The sequence below is a fragment of the Chaetura pelagica genome, unplaced genomic scaffold (genome assembly GCF_000747805.2).
Source record: "Chaetura pelagica isolate M959 unplaced genomic scaffold, ChaPel_1.0 scaffold528, whole genome shotgun sequence".
NCBI lineage: Eukaryota > Metazoa > Chordata > Aves > Apodiformes > Apodidae > Chaetura > Chaetura pelagica.
The window spans coordinates 105,995-125,287 of NW_009954306.1; positions in this window are offsets into that span (position 1 = coordinate 105,995).

A 19,293-nucleotide genomic window follows, 5' to 3' on the forward strand; every position below is an offset into this window, starting at 1 on the left:
CCAAATTTTTCCCCTTTTTTTTTTTTTTTTTGGGGGGGGGGGTTTGACAGGTGTCTGGGCTCTAAAATGTCACCATGGGTTTAAAACATGCTGCTAATTGTAAAGTTTATATAATGTATGTATTTTCTATTGTAAAGCTTCCCAATAGAACAGCCCGGGGATTGCTCCACACGGGGGGTGAGGAACAAAGCAAATGTTTGACTTCCCAAGAAGGAAAAGGTCTTCCCACCCCGTGGAACCCGATCCAACCACTGCAAACAGGATGTGTCATCTTGGTACCATGGGTTTAAAACATGCTGCTAATTGTAAAGTTTATATAATGTATGTATTTTCTATTGTAAAGCTTCCCAATAGAACAGCCCGGGGATTGCTCCACACGGGGGGTGAGGAACAAAGCAAATGTTTGACTTCCCAAGAAGGAAAAGGTCTTCCCACCCCGTGGAACCCGATCCAACCACTGCAAACAGGATGTGTCATCTTGGTGCCCCTTCCCTCATGAAGCAAACACGGCTCCTGTTGGGCTGGTGAAACCTTCTCCGTGAAAAAAACAAAAAGTCTTTTCTCCCATGAATAAGCTGGGATCTAATGAAACTGCAAGCAGAGATTTGCACCTTCACCCAGTCCAGGTTTATAATACCCACCAGACAGGGGTCATTTTAACTTCCTCCTCCAGTGTTGTGTTATTGCCAAGCGTGGGCAAAAATAAAGAAAGAAAAGAACAACTGTGTTGCTCTCTGCCAGGAGAGCTGGTTTTCCCTCAGGATGCACCAAGGAAGAGGAAAATTGCCTTGGAAAGCTGAGCACGTCCCTCTGGTTTACTAAAGGATGCTCCTAAATTGCCTTCTCAGGTTGCAGCCTCTCAGATGGGTGGAAGAGGAACATTGCTGGAGGAACTGGCAGAGCTGCAGCTCCCTGAAAACTGGGATTGAATGCAGAGCTGCGTGTCCTGGAGGGAGGATGCTCAGCTCTTCCATCAGACCAAGCCCTTAAGGAAGCCCGAGGGATTGGAAATCTGGAGTCCTCAGCACCAGGTCAGTGGTTGAAGTGAGTCTGAGCTTCTGAGCACTACGTTGGGTGAAGGAGAAGTTACATTTCAACCAGGGCTTCCACGTATCCAGCACCCTGGGAGAGGTTTCCAGCACCTAGAGGGGTCCAGTCTGGTGTCCGAGGGCTCTTCCTGCATCCGGATGCTCCTGGACCACTCGATGGCAGCATTGCCTAAAAATGTAGGAGCAGGAAGGGGTGGGCAGGGGCTGGGGAGGGCTGGTTAGTGATGGCATTTCAAGCCCCCAAAGCTCACCAGGCTGTTATGGGGTGTTGCTATAAACCTGACAGAGGGTGAACCCCAAAGGAGGGGACACATGGGAGGTGGGGATAATGGGGAGCAGCCATCTCATAGAATCATGGAATGGTTTGGGTTGGAAGGGACCTCAAAGATCATCCAGATCCAGCCCCCTGCATGGGCAGGGACACCTCCCACCAGCCCAGGCTGCTCCAAGCCCCATCCAACCTGCCCTTCAACACCCCCAGGGATGGGGCAGCCACAGCTTCCCTGGGCAACCTGGGCCAGGCTCTCACCACCCTCACAGCACAAAATTTCCTCCTCATGTCCAACCTCCATCTCCCTCTCCCACTTTTCATCCATTCCCTCTCATCCCATCCCTCCCTGCCCATGTCCCAAGTCCCTCCCAAGCTTTCCTGGAGCCACATGGGTTGCAGCCACAGCTTCCCAGGGCAACACATGGGGCAGCCCATCCCAGCAAACCCTTTCCCACTCCCTCCATCCCCGAATGACTCCAAGCTGGTAGCATCACCCCAAGGACCATGGCAGGGCTGTGAGAGGGAACATCCCAGCCTCCTGCCTTGGTTTGCCCAGGAGGAAGAAGGGGACAAAACCTTTGCATATCAAAAAGAGCCAGCTAGTTGTTGTTTTTTTTCCTGTGATGCTGGAATTGAACTGGAGCTTGAATTCCCACCCAAGGCAGCTCTGGGGCACAGAGCTATCAGCATGTCCAGGCTGGGTGGTCCTGGGGGGTTGGAAATTTGAACCAGAAGATTAATTTTCTTTCTTTGAGAAGAGCTTGCATTAAAAAGAGAAAATAAAACAATCAATCCTAGGACAGAAACCTGCGTGAGGGAGAACAGATGTATTTGTTGCTTGGCAAAATCAAACAGATTATTGGAAGCTTTTTGACAACCAGTGAGGGCTGCAGGTCCCTGAGAAGATGCCAGTGCTATTCTGGGTGTTGATAAACCACCAACCCCCCCTCCTTCCCATCTCCAGGGACACTCATATACCTTGATGTAGATTGTCAGCCCTTTCAGAGCACAGAGAAAGGCTTTGAGGCTTTGTAACTGGCAGCTGGAGAAAAAACTTGCCTTTTCCTGTTGTGTTTCCCAGAAGAACAGGAACCTCTTACTGCTCCAGGTTTCCCAGCAGAATTCCTGGGGCCGGCGTCACACCAAGTATGTACAAAGCATGGTTGTCTAGGAGGAAAAACTGGCCTCATCCTTCAGGGAACCATCAGAGATGGTGTTTTTCCAGCTTCTAGAAAAGCTCCTCCATCCACCCTGACTAGGGAGTTGGATTCTGTCTCCCCATTGCATAAAGCTGGGTGTGAACAGCACCAGGAACAGGTTCAAGATTTGTCACCTCCCCAAAAATGGAGCTGCAGGTGCTTAAAGACAAATAACCCCTCAAGCTGCCAGCAGAGGAGTTTGCACTGCTTGTGGCTTGGGTTAAACACAAACAAGTGGATCAAGTCATGCTTTAAATTTGTGGAGCTGGATCCAGAAGGGAACAGCCCTGAGGAGAAGGACCTGGGGGTGCTGGTCAAGAAGAGGTTCACCATGAGCTGGCACCATGTGGTGGAGCCCAGAAATCAACCATGTCCTGGGCTGTGTCACCAGCAGGGTGGCCAGAAAGTTAAGAGAGAGGATTGTCCCCCTCTGCTCCACTGTGGTGAGAGCCCCCTGCAGGGCTGGGTCCAGCTCTGGAGACCCCAACATAGGAAGAACATGGAGCTTTTGGAGAGAGTCCAGAGGAGCCAGGGAGATGATGGGAGGGCTGGAGCCGCTCTGCTCTGGAGCCAGGCTGGGAGAGTTGGGGTGTTCAGCCTGGAGAAGAGAAGGCTCCAGGGAGCCCTTAGAGCAGCTGCCAGTGCCTGAAGGGGCTCCAGGAAAGCTGGGGAGGGACTTGGGACAAGGGCAGGGAGGGATGGGACGAGGGGGATGGATGCAAACTGGGCGAGGGAGATGGAGGTTGGAGATGAGGAGGGAATTCTTTGGTGTGAGGGTGGGGAGAGCCTGGCCCAGGTTGGGCAGGGAAGCTGTGGCTGCCCCATCCCTGGGGGTGTTGAAGGGCAGGTTGGATGGGGCTTGGAGCAACCTGGGCTGGTGGGAGGTGTCCCTGCCTATGCAGGGGGTTGGATCTAGATGATCTTTCAGGTCCCCTCCTACCCAAATCATTCCATGGTTCTGTGATTACAGGATCTGCCCTGGAAGCAGCTTGTTATGGTGCTCTCGTGTCCACAGCAGAGGCAGTGAGGAACCACTCCAGGCACACAGCAGCTCTTGGATGCCAAACTGTCCATCAGCAGAAATAGCTTATTTGGCCAAGCTGCTCCTCAGGCTTCATTTGGAAATCAGACACTCTAAAAGTCCCAGAAACAATCTGCCTCCTGCAGGATGGGTTGTACAGGAGTGTGTGCCAGGGTATGCTAGTGCTCCCCAAGCTCCCCACCTCTTGCTTAAATTGAGCATATCTGAACTCTTCATAGGGGGGGTTGCACGTCACAGGTGGTTGGTGTTTGGCTGGTTTGTGTTAATTAATGAGTGCTCTTCCTGCTCCTAGGTGGCTTTGTGCTCTGTGTCCTCATGTTTTGGAGACTCCCAGGCAGGATGGCTGGAGGTTGTGCAGCTCTGAATTGTGGCATCTTTGCTGAAGGTTAAGTTTGCTTTATGTTTTTTTATCAGGAGGTGGGTGAAGCTCTTTTGTTGGAATGGCCTGAGATGGGATTTATTTCCCTGGGGAGGAAGCCAGCACCATGCAAAGGCTGCTGGATGTTGGGGATTCTCTTGTTTTGGATCTGTTTTTTTTACAAAGCTCTCTAGATGTGTTTTTAAAATGTTCTGACCTTGCAGAAGGAGGGTGTTACGTGGTTGCCTTAGAAATGAGGTTTCTGAGGATGTTTTGGTTGATTGTCTGCCCTGTAAGTTATCTCCTGGCCCAGCAAGAGCTGTGTTACTGGTGGCAATCAGCAAGTTAACTCTGGAGCTTGTGAGTGCTGGGTTTGCTGTGTGTCAGTGCAGACTTTTCTAGCTTCCTAGACTAAGAAATCTGTTAATTATGGGTTTAAGCTTATGTGTGAGCTACAAAGTGTCTAAAACTATTGCTTAAGGGTCAGCAGTTCTGAGTTGTAGGATCAAGATAAGGGGAGGTTCTTGCAGTTTTGCCTCACTGTGGAGCCCTGGGATGGGCAAAACCACCCCATGGATCATGCTGAAGGTTTGGAAAGCCCCCAGACTCACAGCATTAATAGAGGCAGAGCTGAGGGAATGGCCAGCAGAGAGAGTTGTGAATTTGGGGAGAAGTGGTTTGCCTAAGGAAACATACTGGGGAGCCTGGGATCTACCCCATGTTCAGTGACTTTGGGAGAAGGTTTTAAAGTCTTGCCTTATAATTAAGTCAACCCCCCTGATGCTGCTATGACTTCAAAGTTGCCTGTAGCAGCAGCAGCAAGTCCTCAATTTTGGGCTGTGAGAGGAGAAAATAAGTGGGATTAGACAATTAAAAAAAAAAAAGCACCAAACCCCCCACTAGCAAAATCAAATGTAGGGGTTGATTTCCTGCCACATGTGCCAGGAAGGTCAGCTGGGGAAGGAAGGGGCTGACCCAGGGGGAACTAGTAGCAGGTTCCTGAAGGAGCCATCCTAAACTTTTAGTGCTGGGTGGATTTAGCACCTGGCTGTGAATGCTGAAACATCCCCTGCTGACTAGCCCTGTCCTGCCTGTAGGTAATTATTTGCTGATTTAATCCACCTTGTGTTAGTTCTGCTGTTTACTTTGAGTGCAGGTTCTCACCAGCCATGCTGGACCTGGCCCAAAGTCTTTCCTGCTGCCATTTCTTTTCCATTCAGCCTCCCACCTCCCTGAAAGCTGGCTCAGGGGGGGTTCACTGCAGGGTTTGTTCCTCTCCATCCCTTAATTTGCTTTCTTAATTCTCTGCATCAGGTAGAAGAAAACTCAAACCTAAAGGTTGAATTATTTGCTTGAACTTAGCACTTTTGAGCAAATGTTTTGGGTGGGAGGGTGGATAAACTGTCTTTGTGCCCTTCAGCAGCTTTTGAGGAAGTTCAAAAGCTTTTTCCCCTGCCCCACCTAAAATGTTTCAGCTTTGAACTTCAGGGCTGGCAGCTCAGGAGTCTGGGGGTCTGCAGAGCTTTGGCTCAGGCAGGATTTAGGGTGTCTCAAAGGTCCTGGCTCATCTTGAAGCCTTATTGCCTGACAGTTGTGATTAGAGGAGGATGAGCCTGGATCAGGAACCCTGCGAAGCTTCGAAGCAGGTTCCAGAGACTGGCAGTTGGCATGGAGAAAGGGAAGCTGAGGAAGAAAAAGGGAGCTTGTTTTTCACTTGCTAAAAGGGGCAAGAGCAGCACCTAGCCCAGTGCCACAGAGCTGGGGTGGAACAAGGAACTCAACTGAGAGCAAATGCTTCTAAATACTAAAGAAAACCAGTTCAGTGTGAGTCTTGTGACCCTGATGTCATTGCTTGGCTCCCATGACATGTAAGCCGGGTGAATTTAACCACAGAGTTGGGATGTTTATTAATAACTCATGCCTGGGGCTGCTGAGCACTGACAAACTCGATTCAGGTGATGGTTGGAGAGGAACTTGTTCTGCAAACACCTCTTGCATCTCCAGTTCCTTCTTGCCATGTCACAAAGGATCAGAACAGGTTGCCCAGGGCAGCTGTGGCTGCCCCATCCCTGGGGGCGTTGAAGGGCAGGTTGGATGGGGCTTGGAGCAACCTGGGCTGGTGGGAGGTGTCCCTGACCCATGCAGGGGGGTTGGGTCTAGAGGATCTTGGAGGTCCCTTCCAACCCAAACCATTCCATGATCTTTGTGGTTACAACTGAGCAGCAGCCACCTTTGCTGGCTCTCCTTAGCTGTCAATGAGTTAATGAGCTGGGCCCTAGACCAAGCAGTAGCTAATTAAGCTATTTTCAATTCCCAGAACCTCTTAATATTGCAGCCTTGCAGAGAGGGGGTGAATCAAGTGAGATTCAGCCTGGTTTTTACCAGAGGACTTGGAGAGATGCTAACTCACAGCATCCTGTTTCCATACAAAATTTCAACCTACTGATCCCAGGGGCTGGACAGAGGGAGCTGTGCAACTAAAAGCAGCAATAGATGCTTTTAGCTGAGGAATCCACCTCTTTTTGTATGCAAATCGCTAACTCTTGTTTCAATGGCCTTTTTTTTCTTTGTGTAGTTTAATTGGCTGGTGCTGTTCTACACTAAAAATAACTGCAAACAGCCCTTCTTCCCCAGCAGATCCATTGCCCGCGGGGATTTTGGCTCTGGTTCACTTGGCTGGCTGGGGTTTCTCATCGTTATTTCATGGTGAAGCTACTGGGAAACAAGGTTCTAGGAGACAGTGTGTGTGGAGGGTTATGCCAAGCTGTTAGGAAAGGGGTGTTTGCTGTGTACATCCTCAGTCTGGAGGGAATAAGGGATGTGGGGATATGTGTGGGAAGGATCCCATCCTGAAATTCACAGACTCATGAGATGATTTGGGTTGGAAGGGACCTTAAAGATCATCTAGTCCAACCCCCTGCATGGGCAGGGACACCTCCCACCAGCTCAGGTTGCTCCAAGCCCCATCCAACCTGTCCAACAACCTTCCCTGGGCAACCTGGGCTAGGGTCTCACCACCCTCACAACCAAGAATTTCCTCCTCATGTCCAACCTAACTGGGGTTAACCATCTTCAAAAGAGATGCTGGGGCTCCAGGAAGACCAGACCCTTGGGCTGGTTGTTGTTATGGAGCCTCTAACTGCAGGTGATGGAGCAGGAGGTGTAGCTCTGTGCCATTAGGAAGTTGGATGGGAATTTTACACGTGGTTTGGAAAGCCCTTCTCTCCAGCTGAGCCTTAAGTGGATAAATTGTAAAGAAATCTTGCCCAAAAAGTGTTTTACCATGAGCTAAACTGCACCTTCCTCTCTAGCTGCTTCCAAAAAAACCACCAAAGTGGTTAATCTAGTTTAACTGTGGTTGTTCCCTCACCCCTAAATGCAATTTGGGTTGATAGGCATAAATAACCCCAGCCTGAAATTTGAGGTTTGTATGAGCACAGCCAGGGAGGTGTTGGCCAAATTGAATGAGAGGTGAGCAATCAGTTGGAGTAGGAAAACTCTTGTGTCACAGCTCCAAAGTCAATTAAAGGGGAGGAAGAGGGATAATTCTTGACAGTGGCTGCTGGGGAGAGAGGAATTGGTGATATGAAAAGGTGAGGAGCCACTGCAGGGCTGAAATGTGTCTCCAGGAGGAAAATCAAGTGGACTTTTGCTACTGGAGATTAAATTGTAGTGTTTTTCTTTTCTCTCTCTTTTTTTTTTCCCCATCTCAAAATCACTTATTGGAAGACATGAGGGAATTGAGGTGACACTCTGAGGGCAGAAAGGTCTGGTAAATGAATTAATTAAGAGAAAAAAGTCTTCAGGTTGTACTGGTGTTTTCCACTATTTAATTAAAGGCACAAAGCTGTGCTCTGTAGCTGAGGGGGATGGGGCTGAGTCTCCACAGCTGCTTTTCCCTGGTGTCTAGAGCCACATGTGCTATCATCTCCATGCCACCTGCCCCAGTCAATTACTATTTAGTGGGAAGAGCCAGGAGGAAACACTCTTGGAGCACAAAGTCTCCTGCAGAGGCCAAAGAAGTGCGTGGTGCCCTGGGGGGATTGGGGATGGGAAGGGCTGAGACTGGCCCAGGAGGTGCTGCCCTTGCCCTTCTGGGAGAGGCTTTTCTGGAGGCTACAATAAAACATGTTCCTGGTGCCAAACCTGCAGCACTTTGAGGATTGAGACACAGGGAGCAGTTCCATGGCTTCTGTTGTGTTTGGCACCTGATAGAACTGTGGAAGCCAGAGGATGCTGGGCTGGGTTTAAGCCAAGGCTGAACTTATCCCCTTGCCACTGATCTGAAGGAACAAATCAGGTTAAAATAGGGTTGGTCTGAGTAGCAGGGTGATTTACTTGGCAAATTAGCCAGTCTCCTGGTGGTAAAGAGTTGGTGGAATTAAGGAAAGAATAAGAAATACATGATGTGACTATTTATTTATTTGCTGACCCCTATTCCAGCTGCTCTGTGAAGGAGACATCTCTGCAAATCCTTTTTCTCCCCCCTTGTTCCCTCTTAGAAGCCATGTAAGAACCCTGGGGACCTGATCTTGGCTGTCACAGATGAATTCATTGTTGTGTTGAGGTCTGGGGGGGGGTGTGTGAAAAAATTCCTCTTCCTGGAAATAGCATCTCGGCCAAATCTACAAGATGCAGGAGCCCAAAGGTTCAGGTGCTCCCACTGGAGGTGGATGTAGCTGTTAAATCTTGGCTTCTGAGAAGCTTTTAATCTCTCTTTGAGTGCTTGGGTTTTTTTCTACTCATGAGGGCTCTTTTGACAGCAAAGTGTCAGGTCCTTTTGAAAAGCTTGAAGTGTTGCTGGCAACAACCTCCTTGCTGGGGTGCAGCAGCACCTGAGGCCAAAGAGAAGATGAAAATGTGGGGCTTTTTGTACTTAACAAGAAATCTCAGGTCCTGTGGTCTTGGCAGCAGGAGCTCTGGCAAAGTGACCCTAGGCTGAGGATGGCTTTGTTGTTCTTTCCCTGTACCAAGGTTGGAGAGCACGTGGGGAAGGTGATCTGTGGGATTTTGAGGGGATTTAGCGAAGTGGCTCTTCATTTCTAAGCAAAATGTTTCTGAGGTTGCTCAGTTCTAACCCATCCCTGAGGCAGAGGAGGAAAAACAGCCCTGGACAGGGCTGGGGAGGAAAACTTACTGGGTTCAAAAGCAAGACATGCTGCAAAGTTAGACTGGTTCGGGTGGGAAGGGACCTTCAAGAGCATCCAGTTCCAACCCCCTGCATGGGCAGGGACACCTCCCACCAGCCCAGGCTGCTCCAAGCCCCATCCAACCTGCCCTTCAACACCCCCAGGAATGGGGCAGTCACAGCTTCTGTGGGCAACCTGGGCCAGGCTCTCACCACCCTCACACCAAAGAATTCCCTCCTCATCTCCAACCTCCATCTCCCTCTCCCAGTTTTCATCCATCCCCCTCATCCCATCCCTCCCTGCCCTTGTCCCATGTTCCTCCCCAGCTTTCCTGGAGCCCCTCCAGGCACTGGCAGGTGCTCTAAGGTCTCCCTGGAGCCTTCTCTTCTCCAGGCTGAACACCCCAACTCTCCCAGCCTGGCTCCAGAGCAGAGCTGCTCCAGCCCTCCCATCATCTCTGTGGCTCCTCTGGACTCTCTCCAGGAGCTCCATGTCATTCTGATGTTGGGGGCTCCAGAACTGGACCCAGTCCTTTGTGGGGTGGTCTCACCAGGGAAGAGGGGGACAATCCCCTCCCTTGACCTGGCCCCACTTCTTTTGATGCAGCCTGGGACTTTAGTGGTGGCATTTCCATCAGGAGGTCACTTTGTCCTGCAGATTCCTGCCTTTAGCAGGGACAGGAGGAAGAATCTTCCTCGTTTAGTTTCAGCCCAGTTGGCAAAGGAGCAGCTGGGTCCTTCCTTTGCTCTCCCCCTCATATCACTCTTCATTAGGAGCTCTCTGTGCCTTCCCAAGTGTTGGCTGGATTTTCTTTATTAAATGACAGCTTGATTTCCACCCAGCCAGGGCTGCCAAAAGTGCTGGAAATGAAGAGCAGGGATGATCTGTAATGCAAACAGCCCCGCTCGCGCGACTGCGGCAAATGAAATGAAGTTGGTTCAATTGGATGATTGTTCAAGCAATTCAAACCCAAATGCATCTTGCTGGAGCTGCCTCTCTGCTTCCCTCCTCCTGGTCGTTGTGGGTGTTGACTTGTGTGTTTGTGAGCAGGTGGTGCTGGAAGATGGTGTGTTTCTAAGTAATTAAAAGGTCGTCAGGGGATGTGGCTCAGCTTGGATTATATGTGGTTTTGGAGGAGAAATAGCACAGAGCTGGTGGGCTCCCCAGTTGCTGAAGGCCAAGGAGCTACTGGAGAGGCCAGGGCAGGGCCACAGAGATGCTGAGGGGCTGGAGCATCTGCCTGTGAGGAAAGGCTGGGAGAGCTGGGGCTGCTCAGCTGGAGAAGAGGAGCCTGAGGAGGGATCTCCTCAGTGCTGATCAATGTCTCCAGGGAGTGTGAGGAGGAGAGACCAGGCTCTGCTCAGGGGTGTCCAGGGCCAGGAGAAGGGGCCATGGGCAGGAGCTGGAAGGTGGGAAGTTCCATCTGAAGCTGAGGAGGAGCTTGTCTGCCTGAGGCAGAGCCCTGGGCCAGGCTGCCCAGAGAGGCTGTGGAGGCTCCTTCTCTGGAGACATCCCAACCTCACCTGGAGGTGTTCCTGTGGGACCTGCTGGAGGTGACCCTGCTCTGGCAGGAGGGTTGTTCTGATTGGTATCCTGAGGTCCCTTCCCACCCACCACTCACCACTCTGTGACCCTGTGTTGGTGGCAGCTTGCAGCCTCTCCTGGCCTTTCTGCAGGGGAAATTTAGGGATAATTTACAGTGAGTGGATTGACATCTGGGCTCCATGCAAATCCCTACCTCCGTGTAGATCTTTCTTGAACATTTTGTAGCTCAACTCCTGGAAATCTGTCCATTGCACCATCTGGTTTGAGCACAGTGACCATTATGTGAGCTGAGCAGCAACATTTTGGACATGAGACCAGCCAGGGTTTGCTCACTGCTGGCCACCATCCTGCCCGGAGCGTGCTGATCTTGATTCCTAGACAAAACTCCTGGGTTAGTTACGGCTTCCAGAAGCTCATTGTTTTTTGGATATGTCAAAAAAATCCCACTGGTTATAAATAGTCCTGCAGCTAAGGCCTGGGATTCCCTGTTTTAGAAGCACTTCCTAAGGGCATTTGAGAAGTTGCTAATTTTGAACCACACTGGGTGTTGTCAGGCAAGTGCTGCTGTTTCCAGGAGGGTTGTGCTTTCATGTGCTTTGCTTTAAAAAGAGAAGGTGCTCAGATGGTTTTCATTTCCTAAGGGAAGCAGTTCCCAGACACTGTCCTTGGAGATCCTGGCTGAGGAGCAAGGGACAGCAGAGATCTCTGTGGGTGTGTTTGCATTTCCCACCTCGTTTCTCTCAGGGTCGTAATGAGTCCAAGAATTGAGACTGTCTTGGGTGGAAGCTTGTGGCCAGTGTGGATGGAAGGAAAATGGTTTTAAACCACAAATTTGCTGTTCGTGGTGGGAAATGGTATAAAAACCATCTTGGTGGCAGCCTGGGGACACATGGGGTTTGTCTCCTCTCCCTGATTAGATAATTGTATCAGGAGCAGCTCCACGAGCTGTCAGGACGGATAAAGCTCCTGAAGGGAAGAGATGGAAAAGACCTTCATTGTTTCCATGGTTTTCAAACCCAGGAAAGGCTACTGGGGTGGGTAAGGATGGAAGAGAGGGGGTGGAAATGGCCAGAGAAGGGAGGCGGGGGGGGCTGGTGGTTGGTTTGCAAGGCAGACATGGTCTTGTGATGTTTTCCACTTGAATTTTGACTTCTGAGGAAGGGCAGGTGGCAGATGTTGCTTTGATATTTGGATCCCTTGGTGCTGTGCTGGGCTTTTGGGCCAGCAGATCTGCTCTGTCCTTGGCTAAAGTGCTTTTATTTCCTTTGTATGTGATTGGGTTTGGTTGTTTGTTTTGTGGGATTTTTTAAAATAGTGTTCCTGCCCGTGAGTGCTGCTTTTCCTGCTACAGGAACAACTCATGCAATGAGCTCAAGCTGAGATTGGTGCTGGAAAAAATGCATTTAGGGCAAAATATCCTTGGAAAGAGGAAAAGACCATAGGTCCACCTGATCCACCACCTGTTGAGGATTAAACAGGGATGCTAAAATTAATGTCAATCATTTTTTCTTTTGGAAAAGAGGTGTTTTTGTGGTGGCAGGCAGCTGGTACCCAGAGCTGCTCAGCTCCCAGCTTGATGGCTGTGTTTGCTTCAGCAAGGTTTGATTAGTGCTGACACAGATGACTTGCAGCTCTCATTTATCTTAATAGCTGCAGTTTTCATCTGGCTGGTCATTAATGACAATTAATACTTGCCCTGGACACCTCTGAGGGTGTCTCCTCACAGATAAAACCTCTATTTGATGCTAAACAGTATTTTTTTTTTCCCCATCTAGAACCTACTCTCCTTCTTGTTGGGGATTTAATCTGTGACATTAGGGCTAAACACACATTTGGTGTGTCTATCCTGAGACTTCTCAGGATTTGATGCCTCTTGGCTTATGCAAGAACTGGAGATTTATAAACCCTTCAGTGTTTGGATCATTCCAAAGCCCAAGTGGAGGAGGTGGCTCCTGGTCCGGCTGCTAAGGATCCATACTGGCTTGTAATGGGGAAGACTGGTGGAAAGGCTGCTTGGGTGACTTGTTTTGTGTTTGGCATTTGTGACTGGGGTAGTAAATGTTTCTGAAGCTCCGTCTGCAAGTTCTTTAGTCTGTTTTCCCAGTTGCTCTGAGCTTGGCTGCCTGAGGTCTGAACTTGAATCCATCAATCGAGCATCGCCGGCTGCCGAGGGGTGAAGCTCTTGCTGAAGCAGCTGGTGAGGTTGTGTGAGGGGAAAAGAGTGAAGGAAATGAAATATAGTTTCATATTTTGAGGCTGAAAATCGTATCTGGGTGATATGCAGCACAGAAAGCCAACAGTGTCCTGGGTTGCTGCACCAGCAACGTGGCCAGAAGGTCAAGGGAGGGGATTCTCCCCCTTTATTAGGGTTTTGTGAGACTCTCCTTCTGTAGGGCTGGGTCCAGTTCTGAGGTCTCCAGCATCAGGACAACATGGAACTGTTGGAATGAGTCCAAAGGAGCCATGGAGGTGATCCAAGGGCTGGAGCAGCTCTGCTCTGGAGACAGGCTTGGAGAGTTGGGGTGTTCAGCCTGGAGAAGAGAAGGCTCTAGGGACACCTTAGAGCAGCTTCCAGTGCCTGAAGAGGCTCCAGGAAAGCTGAGGAGGAACTTGGGACAAGGGCAGGGAGTTAGAGGACAAGGGGTGATAGATTAAAACCAGAAGAGGGGAGTTTTAGGAAGGGAGGTTCAACCTAAACATGAGGAAGAACTTGTTGGCTGTGAGGGTGTCAGAGCCCTGGGCCAGGCTGCCCAGAGAGGCTGTGGAGGCTCCTTCTCTGGAGACATCCCAACCCCAGCTGGAGGTGTTCCTGTGGGACCTGCTGGAGGTGACCCTGCTCTGGCAGGGGTTGGGTGAATGATCTCCAGAGGTCCCTTCCCACCCCAGCACCCTGTGACTCTGATGGGCAGGAGTTTGGAATGAACCCATTTGTCTTCCTACAAGCTGTGGCATTGGTGAATCTTCTCCAGTTCCCAATAGATCCATTAGCAGTTGACCCAAGTTTCCCATGGGGAGGACATCTCTGTGACACCTTCTGGGCCTGACACTGGGAGGACACAGCTCCCTCCATGACACCAGTTGGCATCAGCTCCATCCTCCCCATCGTGCTGGTGCTGTTGATCCCAGTGCCAATTTTATTTTTTTTTCCTCTGGAAAAAGCCAAACAAATTGCCTGAGGAACATGGGGAGGAAATGACTCCTGGCTGGTTGTTGTGTCTCCCCTTCTGGGCCAGACAGAACCAGCTTGGGGACCTCCAAGAAAGAAGCTTTAGATTTTCAAGAAGAATGTAGGTCCCATTAAAGGGGGGGAAACAGATGAAGCAGGAAAACATATGCCCGTAATTTGTGGATAATTAAGCCCATCTGACTCCTGTTGAGAAAGGAGAGGGAAAGTTGGTTTATTCCCCAAACTGGAGCCCAAGCTGCTGGATAATTTCTGCAATTCCATGGCTTTCTTATTGAGCATATTTAGCCAGCTCTCCCATGGCAATGGTTGAAATATCCACAGCAGAGATGAAATCTTAGCAAAGGAGTGAGAAATGAGTGGAAGAGAAAAAATTACTGCACTTCCATCCACATCTCCCAGGGGCCTGGACCCCACACAGACCCTGGTGTTGAGGTACAAAGGGATTATTTTGAGGTTTTTAGTTATTTTTAGGGTTGGGAACCCATGGAACGAGTTTATTTGCTGTGGGTTAATTAAAGAGGCTTTTAATTGAGGCAACTGCAGTGACTCAGTGTTTTGGAAAGTTTTTGGGGGTTCCCAGTGGGTTTTGCCCAGCCCTGCAGGGAGCATGGCTTGCATAGAACATGGAATCACATTCCTGTTTTCCTGAGTGTTATGAAGTAATAAATCTTAAAAAAAGCCAGGAAAAGGCAAAGTTGCCAACTATGAGCTGCAACTTCATCTTTCTTTTGCAATGATAACTTCTCTGCTGGGAAAACCTGATTTTTCAGGGCTGTGAGCAGCAGGCTCTGTAGCCTTTGGCAAGTGCTACCCCAAGTAATCACAGAGTCATGAGATGGTTTGGGTTGGAAGGGACCTTAAAGATCATCCAATCCCACCCTCTGCATGGGCAGGGACACCTCCCACCAGCCCAGGCTGCTCCAAGCCCCATCCAACCTGCCCTTCAACACCCCAGGGATGGGGCAGCCACAGCTTCCCTGGGCAACCTGGGCCAGGCTCTCACCACCCTCACAACAAAGAATTCCCTCCTCATCTCCAACTTCCATCTCCCTCTCCCACTTTTCATCTATCCCCCTCATCCCATCCCTCCCTGCCCTTGTCCCAAGCCCCTCCCCAGCTTTCCTGGAGCCCCTTCAGGCACTGGCAGGTGCTCTAAGGTCTCCCTGGAGCCTTCTCTTCTCCAGGCTGAACAGCCCCATAATAATAAGGGATATTTTGCTGAACCAGCATTTGTCAGGTGTCCCACCATGCCTATGTGGGTGGGGTTTTTTTAACCCAACTATTTTTGGGTGCATTTCTGAGTTTCCATCCACCTGCACAGCTCCAGCACTGAGGCCCAGCAAGAGGTAGTGGCCACAAAAGAGACATTGAGACTGATAACATGGAGATGGAAAAGAGAAGTGACCCTAATGAGTGGGACCTTTGGGCAAAGAAAAAGACACAGAGACAGTTAAAAATTGGAGCAAGAAGGGGAGAAAAAAGTGACTTCAGGGAATGGGGTGATCAGGAGCTGAAGGAAGGAGGCAGGATACCCAGGGGAACAACACCCAGCGGAAGGCACCGCTCTCCTGCCTCTGCTAATTCAATTGTAGGGCTCAGAGCAGCCAAGGCCAGGAGCTCCAGGAGCTTCCCTGGGGATGATACATAGGTCTGTGGTGGGCTGCTCTGTCCCATGCTATTACAAGTGATGCTTTGCAGACCAGTGCTGACCCAGGAAGATGTTTGACTGTGACTGAAGAGCAGGAGCCAGCAATTCTTCTTCTCCACGTGGCTTTGACATCAGTGTGAGGCTGAGCTGGCACCTCCCAGCCCATGTCTCTGCCTTCTCCTGTAATCAGAGTGTTTTACAAATCTGAAAATTGCCCATGAATGCTTTGGTTTTATTCCTGCTCATCATCTTCCAGCATTGCTTGCTTATTATCTGAACCCCTCGGAGCGATTTCTCCTCCCACCCCCCTGCTGCTCACTTTGTTCTTGCTCGTGGTTGGAGCAGACCAGCTGTGCTGCCATTTGCACCAGCACAAATTAACATTTTCCACTTTAATCACTGCCTGCCTGGGAAAAAAAAATCATAATAATACAGGCCAGGTTGTCATTGGAGTGATGCAGTCGTGCAGGGGAAGGTTTTTGCATTTTGCTGCTGTTTATTAAATGGGTTGGAGCTTTTGACATAGAATCATGTTCAGGGTTGGGAGGGACATCTAGATATGATTCAGTCCAGCCCCCCTGCCAGAGCAGGGTCACCTCCAGCAGGTCCCACAGGAACACCTCCAGCTGGGGTTGGGATGTCTCCAGAGAAGGAGCCCCCACAGCCTCTCTGGGCAGCCTGGCCCAGGGCTCTGCCACCCTCACAGGACAGAGGTCTTTCCTCACATTGAGGTGGAACTTCCCATGTTCTAGTTTGTGTGTGTTGCCCCTTGTCCCATTACAGGGCACCAGTGAGAAGATACTGGTCCCTCCTTCTTGACACCTCACTTCAGATATTTGTGAACATTAATCAGGTCCTCTCTCAAGTCGTCTTTTCCCCAGACTGAACAGCCCCAGATCTCTCAGCCTTTCCTCCTCATACAGATGTTCCAGTCCCTTCATCATATTTGTAGCCTCCTTTGGACTCTCTCTAGACTATCCCTGTCCCTCTGGAACTGGGGAGCCCAGAACTGGACCCACTACTCCAGATGTGGAGGGAATGAAGCCAAGGGAAGATCTGGGGCTTAAACAGAGCTTGGGCTTGTTGTGCAACATGTTGATTTTTCCTTGGGAAAACTGCAGCTTGGTTTATTCATGGCCCAAGAAAGGGAAACAACTCCTGCATGGAACATTGGGTACAAAAAAGGGTCTGGCTGGTTTTTTTTCTAGCAGGACTGATACAGAGTTGGAAAGACCTGGGAGAAAGAAGGGCTGGGACTTGGCGTTGTGTGTAAAGATGGAAAAACTGGCCCTGAGACTATAGCTGGGGGAGAAAAATCCTGAGAAGATAATCTCCTGTGCTATTAAATCAGGAATTGTTGTTCGTGGGGAGTCGTGCAACAACAGAAATGACAGTGCTGAGAGGCACAGGCAGCAGAGCTCAGCTAGAGCCTTACAAATCCCACATCAAAGCCTGCAAACAGAGTTGAGATTAACACAAATATTTGCTAATGAACTCACAGGGATGAGTAAAACTTTCTCCTTCTGTGGCATTGGTATGACAGGGAGTAATACCACCCTTGGCATCAGCAGAAGGGTGTCAGGTTTTGATGGTTTTAAATGGGAAGAGGGAGATGGAGGTTGGATATGAGGGAGAAATTGCTTCCCTGTGAGGGTGGTGAGAGCCTGGCCCAGGTTGGGCAGGGAAGCTGTGGCTGCCCCATCCCTGGGAGTGTTGAAGGGCAGGTTGGATGGGGCTTGGAGCAACCTGGGCTGATTGGAGGTGTCCCTGCCCATGCAGGGGGTTGGAACTGGATGATTTTTAAGGTCCTTCCAACCCATTCCATGAATGTGGTTTGACAGCCCAGAGCCCAGGGAGCTGGGCAGCAGTTTCCCATTTAAACCCATTTTGCTGTCCAGCTGCAAAACCTTTTGTCACATAGGGTGTTCAGAGAGACTTGTCTGCCAAAGGAACACAGATGAGAGTGGCAGCAGCTCTGCTTTTAATGCAATTAAATATCAAATTAGTTGGTAGGAGCCATAATTTGGCTGCTTTTATCCAAAGGAGGATGGTGTGTGGTTGTGTCTTGGGATTGGAGAGGACAGGATGGTTCCCATCCCTGTAAAGTGCCCACGTGGGCAGCCCTCAGCCTAATTTAACTTGAAATTAGTGCTTCCCAGTCCTGGCTTGGAGCCAGGGAATTGCAGCAGGATCCTGTGAAAAGCCTCAACTAATTAATTTATGCAACAGGCAGTGAACCCAGGCACCTAAGCAGCAAACATTGGCTGCTCCCTTAGCACTTCCAGCAGCAAGCTGCCCATTCCCATCCAAAGGAGTTTTGGGGATGTTAAGGAGGTTTTTTGTGGCTCCAATCTTGGGTGCAGTGAAGGGACTCCAGCTTGGGGCTGGGGTTGGGGCCAGATGAGGAGCTGGCAGTTTGCAGCAGTTACTTCCATCTAGCAGCTTAGCAAAATCATCACATGGATTCCCACCAGGCCTCAGATCTAGTCTGTTGACCACAAAACCTATCCCAAAAGCTCCCAAGCCCTTTTTTTTTCGTCTCTCTGGCTGTTTGCACAGGGTCATCTTGCAGCCCAGAAACAAACTGTGTCCTGGGCTGCATCAAATGAAGTGTGGCCAGCAGGTCAAAGGAGGGGAATTTCCTCCTCTGCTGTCATGTCCCCCCCTCCCGGCCCTGCAGGGCTGGGTCCAGCTCTGGAGCCCCCAACATCAGAATGACATGGAGCTCCTGGAGAGAGTCCAGAGGAGCCACAGAGATGATGGGAGGGCTGGAGCAGCTCTGCTCTGGAGCCAGGCTAGGAGAGTTGGGGTGTTCAGTCTGGAGAAGAGAAGGCTCCAGGGAGACCTTAGAGCAGCTTCCAGTGCCTGAAGGGGCTCCAGGAAAGCTGGGGAGGGACTTGGGACAAGGGCAGGGAGGGATGGGATGAGGGGGATGGATGCAAACTGGGAGAGGGAGATGGGGCTTGGACATGAGGAGGGAATTCTTTGTTGTGAGGGTGGTGAGAGCCTGGCTCAGGTTGCTCAGGGAAGCTGTGGCTGCCCCATCCCTGGGGGTGTTGAAAGGCAGGTTGGATGGGGCTTGGAGCAACCTGGGCTGGTGGGAGGTGTCTCTGCCCATGCAGGGGGTTGGATCTGGATGATCTTGAAGGTCCTTTCTCACCCAAGCTGTTCCATGATGATCTCTGCTGGTGCACAGTCCTCCACTTGCACCCAGCAGGGCCCTGGCCCCCACATCCACTCCTGACCCCAAAGCACTGAAAGATTCTGCTGAAAATCATTCAGGAAGGAGGCAACACTTCCCAGCTCAGTGGCAGTCAGGTTCCTGGGCTCGTCAAGCTCGTTGTGCCAGAGATTTGTAATTAATATTCCAGGGAGCCCTGTTGGGGGGAAGAATCAGCATCTCTACTGAAGGCTCTTGGTGTACCAGCTGCTTGCAGAGTCAGCCCAGACACCATCCAGGGCATGTTAATTGCACAGCTTGGTCTCCTGGGGGGGGGTTCGTGTGTTTTCCTGCAGCTTCATTCTTTGGTTTTACTGGATTATTAGAGGGAAATTTCTGCCTGTAAAGTCTGGGCTGATTTGTGGGGTGGGAAGGGACTTGCCACCCTGTGGGCATCACAGGGGCTGGTGGGAAATCTTCCCCCCCAGACACCATCCAGGGCATGTTAATTGCACAGCTTGGTCTCCTGGGGGGGGGTTCGTGTGTTTTCCTGCAGCTTCATTCTTTGGTTTTACTGGATTATTAGAGGGAAATTTCTGCCTGTAAAGTCTGGGCTGATTTGTGGGGTGGGAAGGGACTTGCCACCCTGTGGGCATCACAGGGGCTGGTGGGAAATCTTCCCCCCCACCCCCCCCCCCCCCCCGC